This window comes from Manihot esculenta, chromosome 9, assembly GCF_001659605.2.
Source record: "Manihot esculenta cultivar AM560-2 chromosome 9, M.esculenta_v8, whole genome shotgun sequence".
Taxonomy (NCBI): domain Eukaryota; kingdom Viridiplantae; phylum Streptophyta; class Magnoliopsida; order Malpighiales; family Euphorbiaceae; genus Manihot; species Manihot esculenta.
Genome location: NC_035169.2, coordinates 22,116,777 through 22,135,736, shown reverse-complemented (window position 1 = coordinate 22,135,736; position 18,960 = coordinate 22,116,777).

Below are 18,960 nucleotides of genomic sequence, written 5' to 3'. Positions count from 1 at the left end.
CCTTCAGAAGCACCTTCGGAAGCACTTTCGGAAGCCGAAAGTCCAGTCCAGAGGCGAAAGTCACCCACCTTCGGTGGCACCTTCGGCCGCCGAACCTTGCGTCCAGAGCCAAAAGTCCAGCCCCCGAAACTCATCTTAGGCGGCCGAAAATGCCCCCGAACAGTCTCCTCCTTATTCAAGAAGCCAAATCTTGAAGATCACATGTTTCCCACTTAGTGTCATGCACATTCAAAATTCAAATCAAGGCTCCACCTTCCTCTTTAATGCATGAATAATGTGAAGAAGGCTTCTTGAACACACTTGGGCATCAATCAAAAGACCAAAAAGGGCTTGCAACTCCACACATACACATAAAAGACTCAAGGGCACTTTGGGCAATCTCTACAAAGATGCATGGACACCCAAGAAACCCTAGGCAGCCTCTCAACATCTATTTAAAGGCCTCAAAAAGACATGAAGAGGCAGATTTCATACACCTATCCTCCAAGCAATTGGCAAGGCTTCTCCAAGGGTTCTTTCCCTTAGTTCTTCATCTTCTTGCTTTCTTTTCTTTTTATTTTTTGTTTTGGTTCAGCCATGAGTGGCTGAAACTCTTATTCTAGTTGAAGTTTGGTTGAAACTAAGGTTGTTTAAAAGGTTGTGAGATCTGAACATAAAGTGTTTGATTTTGGTTTATTCAATATTCATGCAATTGTGCTTAATTCTAAGATTGCTTTATTGTTTTGATCAAATTGGCCACTTGATTCTTGATCGCAAAGTTAATTGATTGTTGGTTAGGATATTTGTTAGTCCGTAATTGTTGGAAATATTCTGTCCATAGAACACTTAGTGTAAAAACTAGGGAATTGCATGATCTAGCAACATCTCATGCGTTTGAGTAGCTAGGGTTAGATCTCTCTCATTCTTTATGCAATTCACAATTGTTTTGATGCCTAAGGCCCAAGGACGTTCCTTGGCAATTTGTTAATTAGTAATTGATTAGAGGACGTTCCCTAATAATTTAATCATAAGGAGAGACATAGTGGTGAGAAGCGTCTTCCATCCCCATAACTAATCTATTGAATCAATCAAGAAAACCTAAGTTTCAATGATCAACCCAAGCAACCAAAGTGGATCCATATCTTCAACTAGACTTTTCTCATATTGATTTCCTCTTTTATTTTGATTACATGCTGTTTTAATTGCTTTCAATAGTTGTTAGACAAATTAACCTCAAAACCCCCCCTTTTTACTTTTATTGCACTTTACTTTCATTCAACTTTTGATTTACTTGCTTTCTCTTGTGTTTTCCATTAGTTCTCTTAGTCTTGATGTTGGGATATCCGGAGATTAATTGCAATCAGGTTGCGCAGCGGAAAAATAAAATTTTGGATTTCCTTTTCCAGAATCCGAGTGCTTCGTTTAATTAATAAGATGGATACGAGACTAACCTGTTAATCTCGTAAGAAAGATACACTGGCGGACTGATGGTGCTGCCTTTTCAAACGAACACCCTCTATGGTATCCACACGAACGTCTTCTATCCTTCTAGAGTGCTAGCTCTTTTCAAGATGGATAGATTATGTGCTCTATGTTCTACAATCTTTTAGACTGAGTTTTCTCAAAATTTTTACAACCAACCTACTCAATCTGTAGAAGGAGTATTTATAGGCCTCAGTCTTTTTATTTTCCCACAACTCTTTTCCTAAAAGAGTTGTGCTTAGAACCCACTATCACAATCTCACAGATACTCAAATATCTTTATGTGATAGAGTCCTTTATCTGTAACACTTACAGATAGACTGCAGATCTTTTAAATATTATTATCTCATAATAATAAATTATTATTATTAATAATAATAACACTTATTATTATTAATTATATTAATAATTAATATTAATAATAATATTAATAATAATAACACTTTATTATTATTAATTATACTAATGGGCTTTTAGCCCATTAATATAGCACATCAACAACGTTCTTGTGTGTGACCCAATAGGCTCATATTAATTGGCAATAGGCCCAGTCCAACAAGGCCTATAAGTCATAAGTGGCCTCTAGCAAGACATTATGACTACCCAACTAATATGAGGATCAATAGTCCGATAAAGCCTATTAAATAGAACATGTATTAATCCCTTTGTCTCACGATATCTAGTTTGAACATAAGTCATGGTCAATGTCAAACTTATAATGTTCAAACTTATGATTTCTCGATCTCTAAGTAGACTGATAAATTCAAATGATATTGATCACACTATCAATTCATTTGAGCACGGCCATGCATTTCTCAGTCTCACTTATCGAGGGGCCCAGAAGATATCTCTCTCATAGAGAGGGACAAATCCTATCTTGACTGTTCATTTTCCTCTACATAATTTCTATTATGCTCAATCATAACCTTTATGATTGTCCGATTAAAGACAACGTTTGATTATGTCAAAACATAACAGTCCTTATGTTGGAAACTATGACAATCTCAAGTCAAAGGATTAAGACATAACTACTTTGAGATTCACTTATGACAATGACCCATGTAGTGATCTCAATGCGGGTCCATCCAATACTTTGTTCTCTAACAAGTATTTATGATTATTGATTTATATCAACATATACATAATCATCTCATGATTATCAATCAATAATCATACTAGTTATATTTTATTATTATCAACATAATAATAAGTAACCAGGGATGATAATCATTATTATGTAACATGCAAACAAATAATAATGATAAAAACCTCTTTTATTAATAACCAAAATGACATACAAAAAGGTCCAAGATAATGGCCTAGGGCATATACACTAACACTTGATTGAGAAAAATAAATAGGTAATCAATTCTCTGTGGATTCGATCCTTCACCACTATCCGCAGTTGTAAATTGTTGATAACCAAGAAGGTTATTTTTGACCGGCTTCGACAACCACACTATCAGTACCCGGATCTCAGATCTATTTTGGAGAAACAACCTGCTCCTGCTAGCTGGTCAAATAGATCGTCGAACCTAGGCAACGGGTACTTATTCTTGGTAGTGACTTTGTTCAACTGCCTGTAGTCGATACAAAGTCTAAGGGATCCATCCTTCTTTTTCACAAACAGTACTGGAGCACCCCAAGGCGAGGTACTCGGACGGATGAAGCCCTTATCTACCAGCTCTTGCAACTACTGCTTAAGCTCCTTCAACTCTGCTGGTGCCATCCTGTAGGGAGGTATAGAGATCGGTTTGGTTCCAGGCATCAATTCTATTTCAAACTCTATCTCCCTAGCAGGTGGTAAACCTGGCAGCTCGTCTGGAAAGACATCTAAAAACTCTCTGACCACGGGCACTGAGGCGGGCTCTCTAACATGACTATCCAGCTCTCTCACATGAGCTAGAAAACCCTGACAACCCCTCCTGAGCAACCTATGAGCCTATAGGGCTGATATCAAACCTCTAGGTGTATCCCTCCTGTCTCCTCTGAAGACAACCTCTGACTCATCCTGACCTCTGAACCTGACTACCTTGTCTCTGCAGTCCAAGGTAGAACCATGGGTAGATAGCCAATCCATCCCTAGAATGACATCAAAATCCGTTAAATCTAGAACCACAAGGTCGGCTGGAAGGCATCTACTCTCCACAAACACTGGACAAAACCGGCAGACTGACTCCGCCACTGATGGATCACACTTGGGTCCACTGACCCAAAGGGGACACTCTAACCCAGAGACCATCAAACCCAACCTCTCGATGGCTCTCGGAGCAACAAAAGAATGAGATGCACTAGGGTCCATTAAGGCATAAACATCCGAACAACCAATGATGAGATTACCTGACACCACGGTGTTTGATGCATTTGCCTCCTACTGTGTCATCGTGAAGATCCGTGCTGGAGCTGATGGACCTTCACCCCTGAAACCCGCTGAAGAAGAGGCTGCCCCTCTCCCTCTACCTCTGCCACTGGCCTGAGTCGAGGCTGGAGCTACTGGCTGAGCCACACTACCAGAAGCTGTCTGCTGGGACTGTGCCATAAAAGCTGCTCTAGGACACTCCCGTGCCATGTGTCCCTCCTGCCCACATCTGAAGCAGGCTGTCGTCCCAAACCGACATACTCCCTTGTGCAGCTTCCCACACTTCATACATACTGCACTGTCTGCACCTGAGCTCGAGCGACCTCCTAATCCCAGACCTGACTTTATCTTGTTCCAGAACTTGTTCTTCTTTGACTTTTTAGTGGTATTACCCCACTTTTTACTGCCTGAAACTGCTGCACTCAAAGAAGGAGGATCTAACTTTCCCCCACCTGGGGTCTTGGAACCAGAAGACTGCGCCACTGACTGCTTCACTTTCCCTTCAATTATTGCACTAGCCTCCATTCTCCGGACCATATCCACTATGGCATGGAAACTCTCCCTCTCTGCTGACTGGATCAAGGAGGAATACCTAGAATGAAGCCTCATGATATACCTCCTAGCCTTCTTCTGGTCTGTGTCAAGATTTTGCCCGGCAAACGGCAACAGCTCCAAGAACCTATCTGTGTACTCATCTACACTCATCTCCTCCGTCTGACTTAGCTGCTCGAACTCAATCATCTTCAACTCCCTTGAACTATCAGGGAAAGCCCATCCTGCAAACTCATTAGTAAACTCTTCCCATGATAGGTTATCCAACCTCGGGTTCACATAGTTTTTAAACCACTCTCGGGCCTTCTTGCACTTCAGTGTGAACCCAGCCATCTGAATGGCTCTATTGTCATCTGCCCCTAACTCATCTGTTATCATCTTGACCGTCCTGAGGTACTCAAACGGGTCATCACCTGTTTCATACTTAGGAGCATCCAACTTCAAATAGTCAGTCATCCTGACCTTGCTCCCTCCAGATGAGCTAGGTTTAGGTGCTTGGGCTTCTGGGGCCATAGGTTCTGCTGGGGGTAGAGGAGGTGCAACATCCCCTGGATTAGGGTTTGCTGTACCTGGATAGAAAGATGGGGGTGGGTACATAGGGTACTGTGAGTATGGTGGGTAGAAAGGTGGGTATGGCATGTAAGAAGGATAAGGGTTAAAGCTGGGGTAATCCGATGTACCTCCCATTGAATACCCGGGATTCTGTGAAAAGGGTGGGTATTGGGGTGGTTGAACAAACCCCGAGGCCTGAGTGCCTCCCTGAGACTCTCCTATGCCCTCTTTAGACATGCTCACACCAAGACTGCCATCCCTCCTCTAATCCACATCCATATCATCCCCCACATCTTCTGACACTCCACCTTGAACTGTTCCTTTTTTCCTCACATCAAAAGACCTTCTAGGGTCCCTTGATGTTCTCTTCCTACTAGACCTGCAGGACATTGCCCTAGGCAATGCAGGAGGACGAGCTTCCGTGCCCTCATCCTGAGGGGGTACTCCAGTCAATCGTGCAGATCGACGAGTTTCTCTCATCTTGCTTACTGAAAAACAGCGCACACCACATAAATCATTAGTATCATATGGTTCATGTGGAAACACATGAACCCGCATCACATACACAGCATATCATCAATGCACATGCATAAAATCATGGCATTTCACATCATTATTCAAGACAGAACTCTACATCCTATCCTAGTGAACACGATTTTTCCTATTGTGCTTGCCCTTCTATAACCTCTATGAGCCCGACACACTATAGGTCCGACCATATGAACCTAGGGCTCTGATAAAAATCTATAACAACCCAGAAATCGGACCGCTACCGGCGCTAGGATCCAGATCGGCATAAGGCCGCCGGGACCCGTAGCAAGCCTAACATACATCCTGCATACCTGTTAAATCCCATACATGATCAAACATATACATAAAACATTAAACTTTTTCTTTCATTTACCAAGCTTAACCTGTGCATGCACAAACTCATAAGCATAAAATCCCACACTGGAGCCCTCATCAAATGCTCTAATGGGGCCACAAATCATATATTAAGCTTGGCTTACATAAACATCAATAAAACCTTTTATTAAAGGATCATGTACCAAAAAGGGATTAATCAACATACTAGGGTCAAGCACAACTCTAATCCTCAATACCATTCTTTACATTACATTACATTACTATACTTTACATTAATGTCTTTCTCTAGCTATTACATAAAACATGACTTTACTCTTGATGACTTCCTGGTCTATCCCGTACCTGCAAACCTGGGGGATTAAGGGAATGGGGTGAGCTATTAGAGCTCAGTGAGCAGAATAGTAAAAACATTATATTAAAATTTATGCTTTCATGAAATGCATCACATCACAAATAAATCACATTAAGGATGAACTTGTCACCAATAGCCCTCTACATTTCCATTAGTGCCAGAACGTGGAATGGGTCATGGTCTTTCTCTTACATAACATATCATAACATTCCAAAGTGCCAGGGACGTAGAATGGGTCTTCCTGGACTTTCTCTTACATAGTGCTAGGGATGTAGAATGGGTCTTCCTGGACTTCCGTACCGTATCATCATCATATCATACCATATCATTTCATACAAGGGCTAAGGGATCATCCAATGTTCATCCACATCAACAACATAATATGCAATGCAACATATTCGTGAATTCTAATGCAAACAACCTAATAAATCTCATGGCATTCATGATGTGTGAATTATGCTAAAACTTTCATTATTTGCTTTGAAACATAAGGAGTCATTCTACTCACCTCAGGCTAGCTCTGACAAGACATTGAACCAGCTATCTCACTGCTGGGGTCCTTAGTTCCTCGGGTCCAAACCTACACAGGTGGACTCAAATGAGGGACCAAACATATATGAACATGACTCTAAACTACTCCCCAAAAACCCCCTAAAATACCTTAAAACAATCATAGAAAACATGCAAAGGAAGGCTGAACAGGGCACCTTCGGCGGCACCTTCGGCTGCCGAACCCTCCTCCAGATCCGAAAGTCATGCACTTTCGGCGGCACCTTCAGCGGCCGAAAGTTCTCTCCAGATTCAAAACTCGTGCATGTTCGGCGGCACCTTTGGCGGCCCAAACTCCCTTCCAGAGTCGAAAGTCTAAATTTCGGGGGCAGGGTTCGGCAGCCAAAAGCTTACCTCCACAGGCAAGTTCGGCGACCGAAAGTCCTTCGGCTGCCGAACCTGAGTTCTTCCAAAGGGCAGAACTCAGCCTCCTCATGCACATTTTGCCTCCCAAACCATTCAAACATGCATTTAGCTATTCTACAACATGCATACTCAAGCAAATAAGCATATAGGGGTCTCAAACTATCCTAAACCCCAACACAAACACATATAGCAACTCAAACAACATACATTATCCATAAACTCAACATTAACCTAAACATGCATTTCTACCCCATAACCTCTCAAAACTTGTTTAAAACATACAAGAAAGGTAGGATCTAAGCTTACCTCTTGAAGATCAAGAGGAGAGACGATCCTAACTTGGAGATGGGAGAAATATAGCTCCTTGGGTCTCCAAGCTCTAAAACTTGATCTTAGCTTCAAAGATCTTCAAAACCAAGTTAAAACTTGTTAAAACTTGAAAGATTTGAGGAAAATCATCAAAATCAACCATAGGAGGGCATGGACTCACCATTGGCCGAAAATAGAGGAGAAAGCTCGCCCATTTTCTGTCATGGATCCTTTTATAGGTGGCTGGCCAGGCCACCTTTGGAAGCCGAAAGTGATTCCAAATCTCATGCATGTTCGGCGTTCGAACCTGGATTTCCCTCAATGGTCTTTTTCATTCAAAACTCAATTTCTTTCTTACTTAAAACCATAAAATACATGAAAACATTTTATAAAAACATGTTTTTACCCTTCTAGAGGTTTCCGACATCCGAGATTCCACCGGACGGTAGGAATTCCGATACCAGAGTCTAGCCGGGTATTACAGCTTCCATGCCATAGTGGATATGGCCCGGAGGATGGAGGCTAGTGCAATAATCGAAGGAAAAGTTAAACAGTCAGTGGTACAGTCTTCTGGTTTCAAGACCCCAGGTGGGGGAAAGTTAGACCCTTCTTCGTTGAGTACAGCAGCTTCAGGTAGTAAAAGGTGGGCTAATACCACCAAGAAGCCAAAGAAGAACAAGTTCTAGAACAAGATAAAGTAAGGTCTGGGATTAGGAGGTCGCTCGAGCTCAGGTGCAGACAGTGCAGTATGTATGAAGTGTGGGAAGCCGCACAACGGAGTATGTCGGTTTGGGACGACACCCTGCTTCAGATGTGGGCAGGAGGGACACATGGCACGGGAATGTCCTAGAGCAGCTTTTATGGCACAGTCCCAGCAGACAGCTTCACGTAGTGTGGCTCAGCCAGTAGCTCCAGCCGCGACTCAGGCCAATGGAAGAGGCAGAGGGAGAGGGGCAGCCTCTTCTTCAGCGGGTTTCAGGGGTGAAGGTCCATCAGCTCCAGCACGGATCTTCTCGATGACACAGCAGGAGGCAAATACATCAAACACCGTGGTGTTAGGTAATCTCATCATTGGTTGTTCAGATGTTTATGCCCTAATGGACCCTGGTGCATCTCATTCTTTTGTTGCTCCGAGAGCCGTTGAGAGGTTGGGTTTGATGGTCTCTAGGTTAGAGTGTCCCCTATGGGTCAGTGGACCCAAGTGTGACCCGTCAGTGGCAGAGTCAGTCTGCCAGTTTAGTCCAGTCTTTGTTGAGGGAAGATGCCTTCCAGCCGACCTCGTGGTTCTAGATTTGACGGATTTTGATGTCATTCTAGGGATGGATTGGCTATCTATCCATGGTGCTACCTTGGACTGCAGAGATAAGGTAGTCAGGTTCAGAGGTCAGGATGGGTCAGAGGTTGTCTTCAGAGGAGACAACAAGGGTATACCTAGAGGTTTGATATCAGCCCTACAGGCTCGTAGGTTGCTCAGGAGGGGTTGTCAGGGTTTTCTAGCTCATGTGAGAGAGCTGGATAGTCATGTTAGAGAGCCCGCCTCAATGCCTGTGGTCAGAGAGTTTTTAGATGTCTTCCCAGACGAGCTGCCAAGTTTACCACCTGCTAGGGAGATAGAGTTCAAAATAGAGTTGATGCCGGGAATCAGACCGATCTCTATCCATCCCTACAGGATGGCACCAGCTGAGTTAAAAGAGTTGAAAGAGCAGTTGCAAGAGCTGGTAGATAAGGGCTTCATCCGACCGAGTACCTCACCTTGGGGTGCTCCAGTGTTTTTTGTGAAAAAGAAGGATGGATCCTTCAGACTTTGTATCGACTACAGGCAGTTGAACAAAGTCACTACCAAGAACAAGTATCCGTTACCTAGAATCGACGATCTATTCGACCAGCTAGCAGGAGCGGGTTGTTTCTCTAAGATAGATCTGAGATCTGGGTACCACCAGCTGAGGATAAGAGAGGAAGATGTGCCAAAGACGTTGTTCAAGACCAGATATGGGCACTATGAGTTCCTTGTGATGCCGTTCGGGTTAACCAATGCCCCTACAGCATTCATGGACCTCATGAACAGAGTTTTCAGTCAGTATCTGGATCACTTTGTTATTGTCTTCATAGATGATATCCTAGTGTATTCCAGAAATGCAGAGGAGCATGCCCATCATCTGAGGTTGGTTTTGCAGACCTTGAGGGAACACGACTTGTATGCCAAGTTCTCCAAGTGTGAGTTTTGGTTGAGGAGCATTTCATTCTTGGGGCATGTGGTAACAGAAAATGGAATAGAAGTGGACCCCAAAAAGGTGAAAGCTGTAGCTAACTGGCCTAGACCCACTACAATGACAGAGATCATGAGCTTCTTGGGTTTGTCAGGTTACTACAGGAGGTTCATTCAGGACTTCTCCAAAATTGCAGCTCCTCTGACCAGATTGACCAGGAAGAATTAGAAGTTTTATGTGGACTAACCAGTGTGAAAAGAGTTTTGAAGAGCTAAAGAAGAGGTTAACGTCAGCACCGGTATTAGCTCTGCCAACTAGTAACGAAGACTTCACAGTGTATTGTGATGCGTCTCGAGTGGGACTGGGTTGTGTGTTGATGCAGAATGAAAGGGTGATTGCTTATGCTTCTAGGCAGTTGAAGAAGCACGAGTTGAATTACCCCACACATGACCTAGAGATGGCAGTTGTAATCTTTGCACTCAAGATGTGGAGGCATTACCTTTATGGGGTTAAATGTGAGATCTTCACAGATCATAAAAGCCGGCAGTACATCCTGAGTCAGAGAGAGTTGAACCTGAGACAGAGAAGATGGGTAGAACTGCTTAGTGACTATGATTGCAAGATTCAGTACCATCCGGGTAAGGCGAATGTTGTGGCAGACACCCTAAGCCGAAAATCACTTGGCAGTTTGTCCCATATCACAGCAGAGAGGAGACCAATGGTGAGAGAGTTTCATAAGCTCATTAATGAAGGTCTACAGTTAGAGTTGTCTGGTACAGGTGCTTATGTAATACCCGGCTAGTCTCCGGTATCGGAATTCCTACCGTCCGGTGGAATCTCGGATGTCGAAAACCTCTAGAAGGGTAAAAACATGTTTTTATAAAATGTTTTCATGTATTTTATGGTTTTAAGTAAGAAAGAAATTGAGTTTTGAATGAAAAAGACCATTGAGGGAAATCCAGGTTCGGCCGCCGAACATGCATGAGTTTTGGAGTTGCCTTCGGCTTCCGAAGATGGCCTGGCCAGCCACTTATAAAAGGCCCCATGGCCGAAAATGGGCGAGCTTTCTCCCCTATTTTCGGCCAACGGTGAATCCATGCCCTCCCATAGTTGGTTTTGATGATTTTCCTCAAATCTTTCAAGTTTTAACAAGTTTTAACTTGGTTTTGAAGATCTTTGAAGCTAAGATCAAGTTTTGGAGCTTGGAGACCCAAGGAGCTAGATTTCTCCCATCTCCAAGTTAGGATCGTCTCTCCTCTCGATCTTCAAGAGGTAAGCTTAGATCTTACCTTTCTTGTATGTTTTAAACAAGTTTTGAGGGGTTATGGGGTAGAAATGCATGTTTAGGTTAAATGTTGAGTTTATGGATAATGATTGTTGTTTGAGTTGCTATATGTGTTTGTGTTGGGGTTTAGGATAGTTTGAGACCCCTATATGCTTATTTGCTTGTGTATGCATGTTGTAGAATAGCTAAATGCATGTTTGAATGGTTTGGGAGGCAAAATGTGCATGAGGAGGCTGAGTTCTGCCCTTTGGAAGAACTCAGGTTCGGCAGCCGAAGGACTTTCGGCCACCGAACCTGCCTGTGGAGGCAAGCTTTCGGCTGCCGAACCCTGCCCCTGAAAGTTGGACTTTCGGCTCTGGAAGGGAGTTTCGGCCGCCGAAGGTGCCGCCGAACATGCACGAGTTTCGGATCTAGAGAGAACTTTCGGCCGCCGAAAGTGCATGACTTTCGGATCTGGAGGAGGGTTCGACCGTCGAAGGTGCCGCCGAAGGTGCCCTGTTCAGCCTTCCTTTGCATGATTTCAGTGATTGTTTTAAGGTGTTTTAGGGGGTTTTTGGGGAGTAGTTTAGAGTCATGTTCATGTATGTTTGGTCCCTCATTTGAGTCCACCTGTGTAGGTTCAGACCTAAGGAACCGAGGACCCCAGCAGTGAGATAGCTGCTTCAGTGTCTTGTCAGAGCTAGCCTAAGGTGAGTAGAATGATTCTTTATGTTTCAAAGCAAATAATGAAAGTTTTAGCATGATTCACGCATCATGAATGCCATGAGATATACTAGGTTGTTTGCATTAGAATTCACGAATATGTTGCATTGCATAATATGATGTTGATGTGGATGGGTGTTGAATGATCCATTAGCCCTCGTATGATGACATGATATGATATGATATGGTATGGTATATATGACCAGTGAGGCCCATTCTACGCCCCTGGTACATTGTAAGAGAAAGACTGGTGAGGCCCATACTACGCCCCTGGCACATTAGAATGTTATGTTATGTTATGTAAGAGAAAGACCAGTGAGGCCCATGCTACGCCCCTGGCACTATTGGAATGTGTAGAGGGCTATTGGTGACAAGTCCATCCTTGATGTGATTTGTTTGTGACGTGATGCATTTCATGAAAGCATGAACTTTAATATAATGTTTTTACTATTCTGCTCACTGGGCTCTAGTAGCTCACCCCATTCCCTTAATCCCCAAGGTTTGCAGGTACGGGATAGATCAGAAAGTCAACAAGAGTAAAGTCATGTTTTATGTAATAGCTAGCTGTGGACATAAGAAAGACATTGTAATGTAAAGTATAGTAATGTAATATAACGTAAAGAAATTGTATTGAGGATAGGATTGTGCTTGGCCCTAGAGTATGTAAATCCCTTTTTGGTACATGATCTTTTAATGAAATGTTTTATTAATGTTTATGTAAACCAAGCTTAATGTATGATATGTTGCCCCATTGGAGCATTTGATGAGAGCTCTAGTGTGGGGTTTTATGTTTATGAGTTTGTGCATGCACAGGTTAAGCTTGGTAAATGAAAGAAAAAGTTTAATGTCTTATGTATATGTTTGATCATGTATGGGATTTAACGGGTATACAGGATGTATGTTAGGCTTGCTACGGGTCCTGGCGGCCTTATGCCGATCTGGATCCTAGCGCCGGTAGCGGTCCGGTTTTCGGGTCGTTACATTGATAGCCCAGATGAGAGTGACACCTGTGTTTCTGGAGCAGGTGGCTCAGAAACAGCACGAGAACCCAGAGTTAGTGAAGATTGCCAGGACTGTTCAATCAGGCAAGAACGAAGAGTTCAAATTTGACAGCAAGGGGATTCTCCGCTATGGGAACAGATTGTGTGTACCAGATGACATAGGTTTGAAGGGAGACATTATGAGGGAAGCTCATAATGCCAGATACAGTGTTCACCCTGGAGCCACCAAAATATATCAGGATCTGAAAAGAGTGTATTGGTGGCCAGCTATGAAAAGAGAAGTGGCACAGTTTGTGTCAGCCTGCGAGGTATGTCAGAGGGTGAAGCTGAAACATCAGAAGCCAGCTGGAATGCTTAACCCACTGCCGATTCCAGAGTGAAAATGGGAGAATATAGCTATGGATTTCATAGTGGGGTTACCGGCAACATCCAATAGATTGGACTCCATATGGGTGATTGCGGACAGACTGACCAAATCTGCTCACTTCATCCCTGTTAGGAGTGGCTATTCTGTGGACACATTGGCGCAGGTATTTGTTGATGAAGTGGTCAGGCTGCATGGGGCTCCTGTTTCAATAGTGTCTGCCGATTCCGAAGGTGGTCTGGCCAGCCACCTATAAAAGGCCCCATGGCTGAAAATGGGCGGGTTTTCTCCCCTATTTTCGGTCAACGGTGAGTCCATGCCCTCCCATGATTGGTTTTGATGATTTTCCTCAAATCTTTCAAGTTTTAACGAGTTTTAACTTGGTTTTGAAGATTTTTGGAGCTAAGATCAAGATTTGAAGCTTCGAGACCCCGGAGCTCTCTTCCTCGATTTCTCCAAGTTTAGGTCGCCTCCTGTAATACCCGGCTAGATTCCGGCATCGGAATTCCTACTTTCCGGCGGACTTTCCGTTGGAATCTGGAATTCTGAAGATGTCAGAGTCTTCTAGATGGGTAAAATGTGTTTTCTATAATGTTTTCAATATGATTTTCAGTTTTAAATGCAAAGGAATTGAGTTTGAAGAGAAAAGAGTAAGGAGGCCATTTCAAGGTTCGGCCGCCGAAGGTGAAGTTCGGCCGCCGAACATTGCATGGTTTTGCTGCCTCCGAAGCTCAAGTTTGGCTCCCGAAAGAGGCTGCCTTTCGGCCGCTGAAACCCAAGTTCGACCGCCGAAAGTGGTGAGGTTTTGCATGCAGGTTTGGCCGCCGAAGGAGAGGCGGTTGGCCACCTATAAAAGCCCCGTTGACCGACAATGGAGTGTTCATTCACTCTCTTTTCGTTCAAGGGTAGGCTCATGCTCTCCTTTGGTTATTTTCATAATATTTCATCAAATCTTTCAAAGTTTTCATGGGTTTTCTCCTTGTTTTGAAGAGTTGTGAGCTTTGAGCAAGGTTTTGAAGTTTGAAGGGTTTGGAGCTTAGATTCTCCATATCTTCAAGTTTGAGGTTGCACCAACTCTTGTTCTTCAAGAGGTAAGTGTAGATCCTTAGCTTTTATGAGTTTTGGGAAGGGGTAAGAAGGTTTTATGCATGAGTTGCTTGTTTAGGGTTTTGATACCCTTTGTGACCAAAGTATGTTTTTGCATGATATGTGTTGTTTGTTGGGGGTATAGGCTAATTTGAGACCCCGATATGCTTGTTGTATGAGTTATGCATGTTTTGGAGAGGTTTGAGGCATGTTTTGGGTGTTGAAAGGTTTGGGAGGCTTGTATGCATGAAAGGCTGAGTTCTGGATGACCTCAGGTTCGGCCGCCGAAGGTGGTTTCGGCCGCCGAACATGCCTTTGCATGCTTGGTTTGGCCGCCTAACCTTGCCCCCGAAAGTTGAGTTTTGGCTTGAAAGCAGACTTTCGGCCGCCGAAAGAAGGTTCGGCTGCCGAAAGTGCCTGACTTTCATCTCTGGAGAGGGGGTTCGGCCGCCGAAGGTGCCCTGTCCAGCCTTCCTTTGCTTGTTTTGCATGCATGTTTTGAGGTGTTTTAGAGGGATTTTTGGGGAGATGTTTAGTATTATGTTAGAGTTGTTTGGTCCCTCATTTGAGTCCACCTGTGTAGGATCGGACCTGGGGAACCGAGGAGGTCAGCAGAGTTAGCTAATTCAGAGATAGTTGGTCCTGAGGTAGCCCAGCAGTTGCTAAAGGTGAGTGGAACAGAACTTTGTTTTAAAGTTAATGAATGTTTTAGCATGATCCATGCATCATAACATGCAATGATATGTAGTAGGTTGTATTGCACTAGTATTCACGAATATGATGCATTGCATAATATGTTGTTGATGTGGATGAATCTTGGATGAGCCTTAGCCCTTGATATTAGATGAGATGATATGATATGAGATAGAAAGACCAGGTCGCCCCTGGCACTATGTTATATGTAAGCGAACACTAGGTGAGGCCTAATCGCCCCTGGTGTAGTTGGACATGTTATGATATGAGTTATTTAAGCGAATACTAGGTGTGGCCTCATCGCCCCTGGTATAGTTGGACATATTACGATATGTAGAGGGCTATTGGTGACAAGTTCATCCTTGATGTGATATGTTTGTGATGTGATGCATTTCATGAGAGCATATGTTTAAATGGATTTGTATTATGGTTCTGCTCACTAGGCTTTAGTAGCTCATCCCTCTCCCAAATTTCCAGTTTTGCAGGGCCAATCAGAGTTAGCACGGGATAGCAGCTAGGATGAAGTGCATGTAATAGATAGTAGTGAACATGATGTAATTTAAAGTGTTGTAATGTAAAATGATGGATAGTTATGTAATGGATAGAGTATTGTGCTTGGCCCTAGTGTATGATTCATCCCTTTGTACATGTATCCTGTTTTACGTGTCTTGATGAGAAATGTGTTGAACCAAGCCTGATATAGGTTATGCTGACCCTAGGGGTTCTATGTGTTCAGACATAGTGCATACAGGTCAAGCTTGGTAAATGGAAGAAAAGTTTTTCAGGTGTTGTTTATGTTTATGTTTGATCATATATGAGATTTATCAGGTACACAGAGTTCAGGATAGGCTTGCTACGGGTCCCGGCGGCCTTAAGCCGATCTGGATCCTAGCGCTGGTAGCAGTCCGATTTCCGGGTCGTTACAGATTGGTATCAGAGCCCTAGGTTCATATGGTCGGACCTATAGTGTGTCGGGCTCATAGAGGTTATAGAAGGGCAAGCACAATAGGAAAAATCATGTCCACTAGGATAGGATGTGGAGTCTTGTCTTGCATGATGATGTGAAATGCCATGATGAGATGCATGTGCATTAATAATATGTTATGTATGTATTGTGGATTCATGTGTTTTCACATGGATCATTTGATGTTATGTGTAATGTAGTGTTTTTCAGAAGCAGGATGAGAGGAACTCGTCGATCTGCTAGATTGACTAGAGCTCCACCAGAGCATGAGGGCATGGATGCCCATCCCCCTATTCTGCAAAGGGCAAGGTCTTGTAGGACAAGCAGAGAAGGAACATCAAGGGACCCTAGGAGGTCTTTAGATGCAAGCAGGAGGGGCTCAGTTTTTGGTAGAATGTCAGTTGATGAGAGGAAAACAGAAGAGGAGGATCAGAGAAGAGATAGTAGTTTGGGCGTGAGTATGTCAGTAGAGGGTATGGAAGTGTCCCAAGGAGGCTTTCAGGCCTCGGGTTTTGTTCACCCACCTCAGTACCAACCCTATCCTCAGGGCCCAAGATATCCGATGGGAGGTAACTCGGATTACTTCAGTTATTACCCACATCCCACCTTCATGCCCTATCCTCCCTTTTACCCACAGTACCCCATGTTTCCACCCTCATCATTGTACCCAGGTTCAGCAAACCCTAACCCAGGAAATGCTACACCTCCTCCACCACTAGCAGAACCAGTTGTCCCAGATGTCCAAATACCCAAACCTAGCTCATCAGTTGGGGGTCAAGTAAAGATGACGGATTACCTAAAGTTGGATGCTCCCAAGTTTGAAACAGGTGATGACCCTTTTGAGTATCTTAGAATGGTAAAGATGATAACTGATGAATTGGGAGCAAGTGAGAGTAGAGCCATTCAGATGGCAGGGTTCACATTGACATGCAAGAAGGCAAGGGAATGGTTCAAAAACTATGTGGACCCAAGGTTGGAAAGCTTATCCTGGGAGCAGTTTGCCAATGAGTTTGCAGGATGGGCTTTTCCAGACAGTTCAGGGAGCTTAAGATGATTGAGTTTGAACAGTTGAGGCAAACGGAAGAGATGAGTGTGAACGAGTTTACAGATAAGTTTTTGGAGCTGTTACCGTTTGCAGGACAAGATTTTGATACAGACCAGAAGAAGGCTAGGAGGTATACGATGAGGCTCCATTTCAGGTATTCCTCCTTGATACAATCAGCAGAAAGGGAGAGTTTCCATGCTATAGTGGATATGGCACGGAAGATGGAGGCGAGTGCCATCATTCACGGGACAATTAAGCAGTCTTCGGGTTGTAAAACCCCAGGAACAAGTGATTACCCTCTGAGCGAGGCTGTCACCAAGAGTAAGAAGGGAGGTAGAGGCCTCAGAAGATTGAAGAAGAATAAGTTCTGGAACCAGATAAAGTCTGGTCTAGGAATAGGTGATGGTTCGAGCTCTGGTTTGGATGACTCCAGATGTATGAGGTGCGGTAGGCCGCACAAGGGAGTCTGTCTGGTGGGGACAACGGCATGTTTCATGTAACGACCTGGAAATCGGACCGCTACTGGCGCTAGGATCCAGATCGACATAAGGTCACCGGGACCCGTAGCAAGCCAAACATACATCCTGAATACCTGTCAAATCCCATACATGATCACACATATACATAAACATGAGAACTTTTCCTTTTCTTTTACCAAGCTCAACCTGTGCATGCACATAAACCTAAACATAAACCACACACTGGAGTCTCATCACATGCTCCAATGGGGTATCTCATCAAACATCAAGCTTGGTTGAACATAAACATCATAAAACATAGATCATGTATATACATGGGATTATTCAAACATACTATGGTCAAGCACAATTCTAATCCTCAATATCAATATTACATAACATGACTGATCATAACATTACATCATTTTACAAATCATCATGTCCACATCTAACTATTACAAATCATAAGACTTTACTCTTCTTGACTCCCTGAACTAGCCCGTACCTGCAAACCTGGGGGAGATAGGGAAAGGGGTGAGCTACTAGAGCCCAGTGAGCAGAATACTAAAACATTTAAAACATATGCCATCATGTAATGCATCATATCACAGACAAATCACATCAAGGGTGAACCTGTCACCAAATAGTCCCAGCATCATATCCGTGCCAGGCCGTAGAATGGGGTCCTAGTCTTCCTGTCATATCATAACATTACTTACCATTGCCCCAGGGCCTCATCTGGGCACCTGGTCTTCGCGTTCCATACCGTGCCAGGCCGTAGAATGGGGTCCTGGTCTTTCATACCGTGCCAGGCCGTAGAATGGGGTCCTGGTCTTTTCTCAGGGACTAATTGGATCATACAGCATTCACCCACATCCACAACAAAGAATGCAGTGCAACATATTCGTGGATTCTAATGCAACAACCTATTATATCACATGGCATTCGTGATGCATGATTCATGCTAAAACTTGCATTAATTTAAAACATAAGATTTATTCTACTCACCTCAGGCTAACTCTGACAATGAACTGAAGCAGCTGACTCACTGCTGGGGTCCTCGGTTCCTTGGGTCCGAACCTACATAGGTGGACTCAAATAAGGAACCAAACATACTAGAACATGACTCTAAAAATATCCCCCAAAAACCCCCTAAAACACCTCAAAACAATCTAAGAATTCATGCAAATGAGGGCTGAACAGGACACTTTCGGCGGCAGGTTCGGCGGCCGAAAGTCCCTCCAGAGCCGAAAGTCATGCACCTTCAGCGGCCGAAGGTTCTCTCCAGAGGTGAAACTCATGCATGTTCGGCGGCACCTTCGGCGGCCGAAAGTCCCCTCCAGAGACGAAAGTCCACTTTCGGGGGCAGGCTTCGGCAGCCGAAAGCTTGCCTCCACAGGCAGGTTCGGCGGCCGAAAGTCCCTTCGGCTGCCGAACCTGAGTTTCTCCCAAAGTGGCAGAAACTCGGCTCTTATGCACATTTGCCTCCCAAAAACCTTCAATCATGCATACAACTCAACCAAAACATGCATAAACACATACATAAGCTCCTAGGGGCTTCAAACTATCCTAAACCCCAACTACAACACATCAAAAGCAACTCAGCAACCTACATTATCCATAAACACAACACAAAACCTAACAAAGCTCAACTAACCTAAGCATGCATTTCTACCCCAAGAATCAACTTGAAACTTGTTTAAAACATATACTAAGCTCAAGATCGGCTCTTACCTCTTGAAGATCGAGAGGAAAAATGATCCTAGCCTGGACATGGGAGAGATCGAG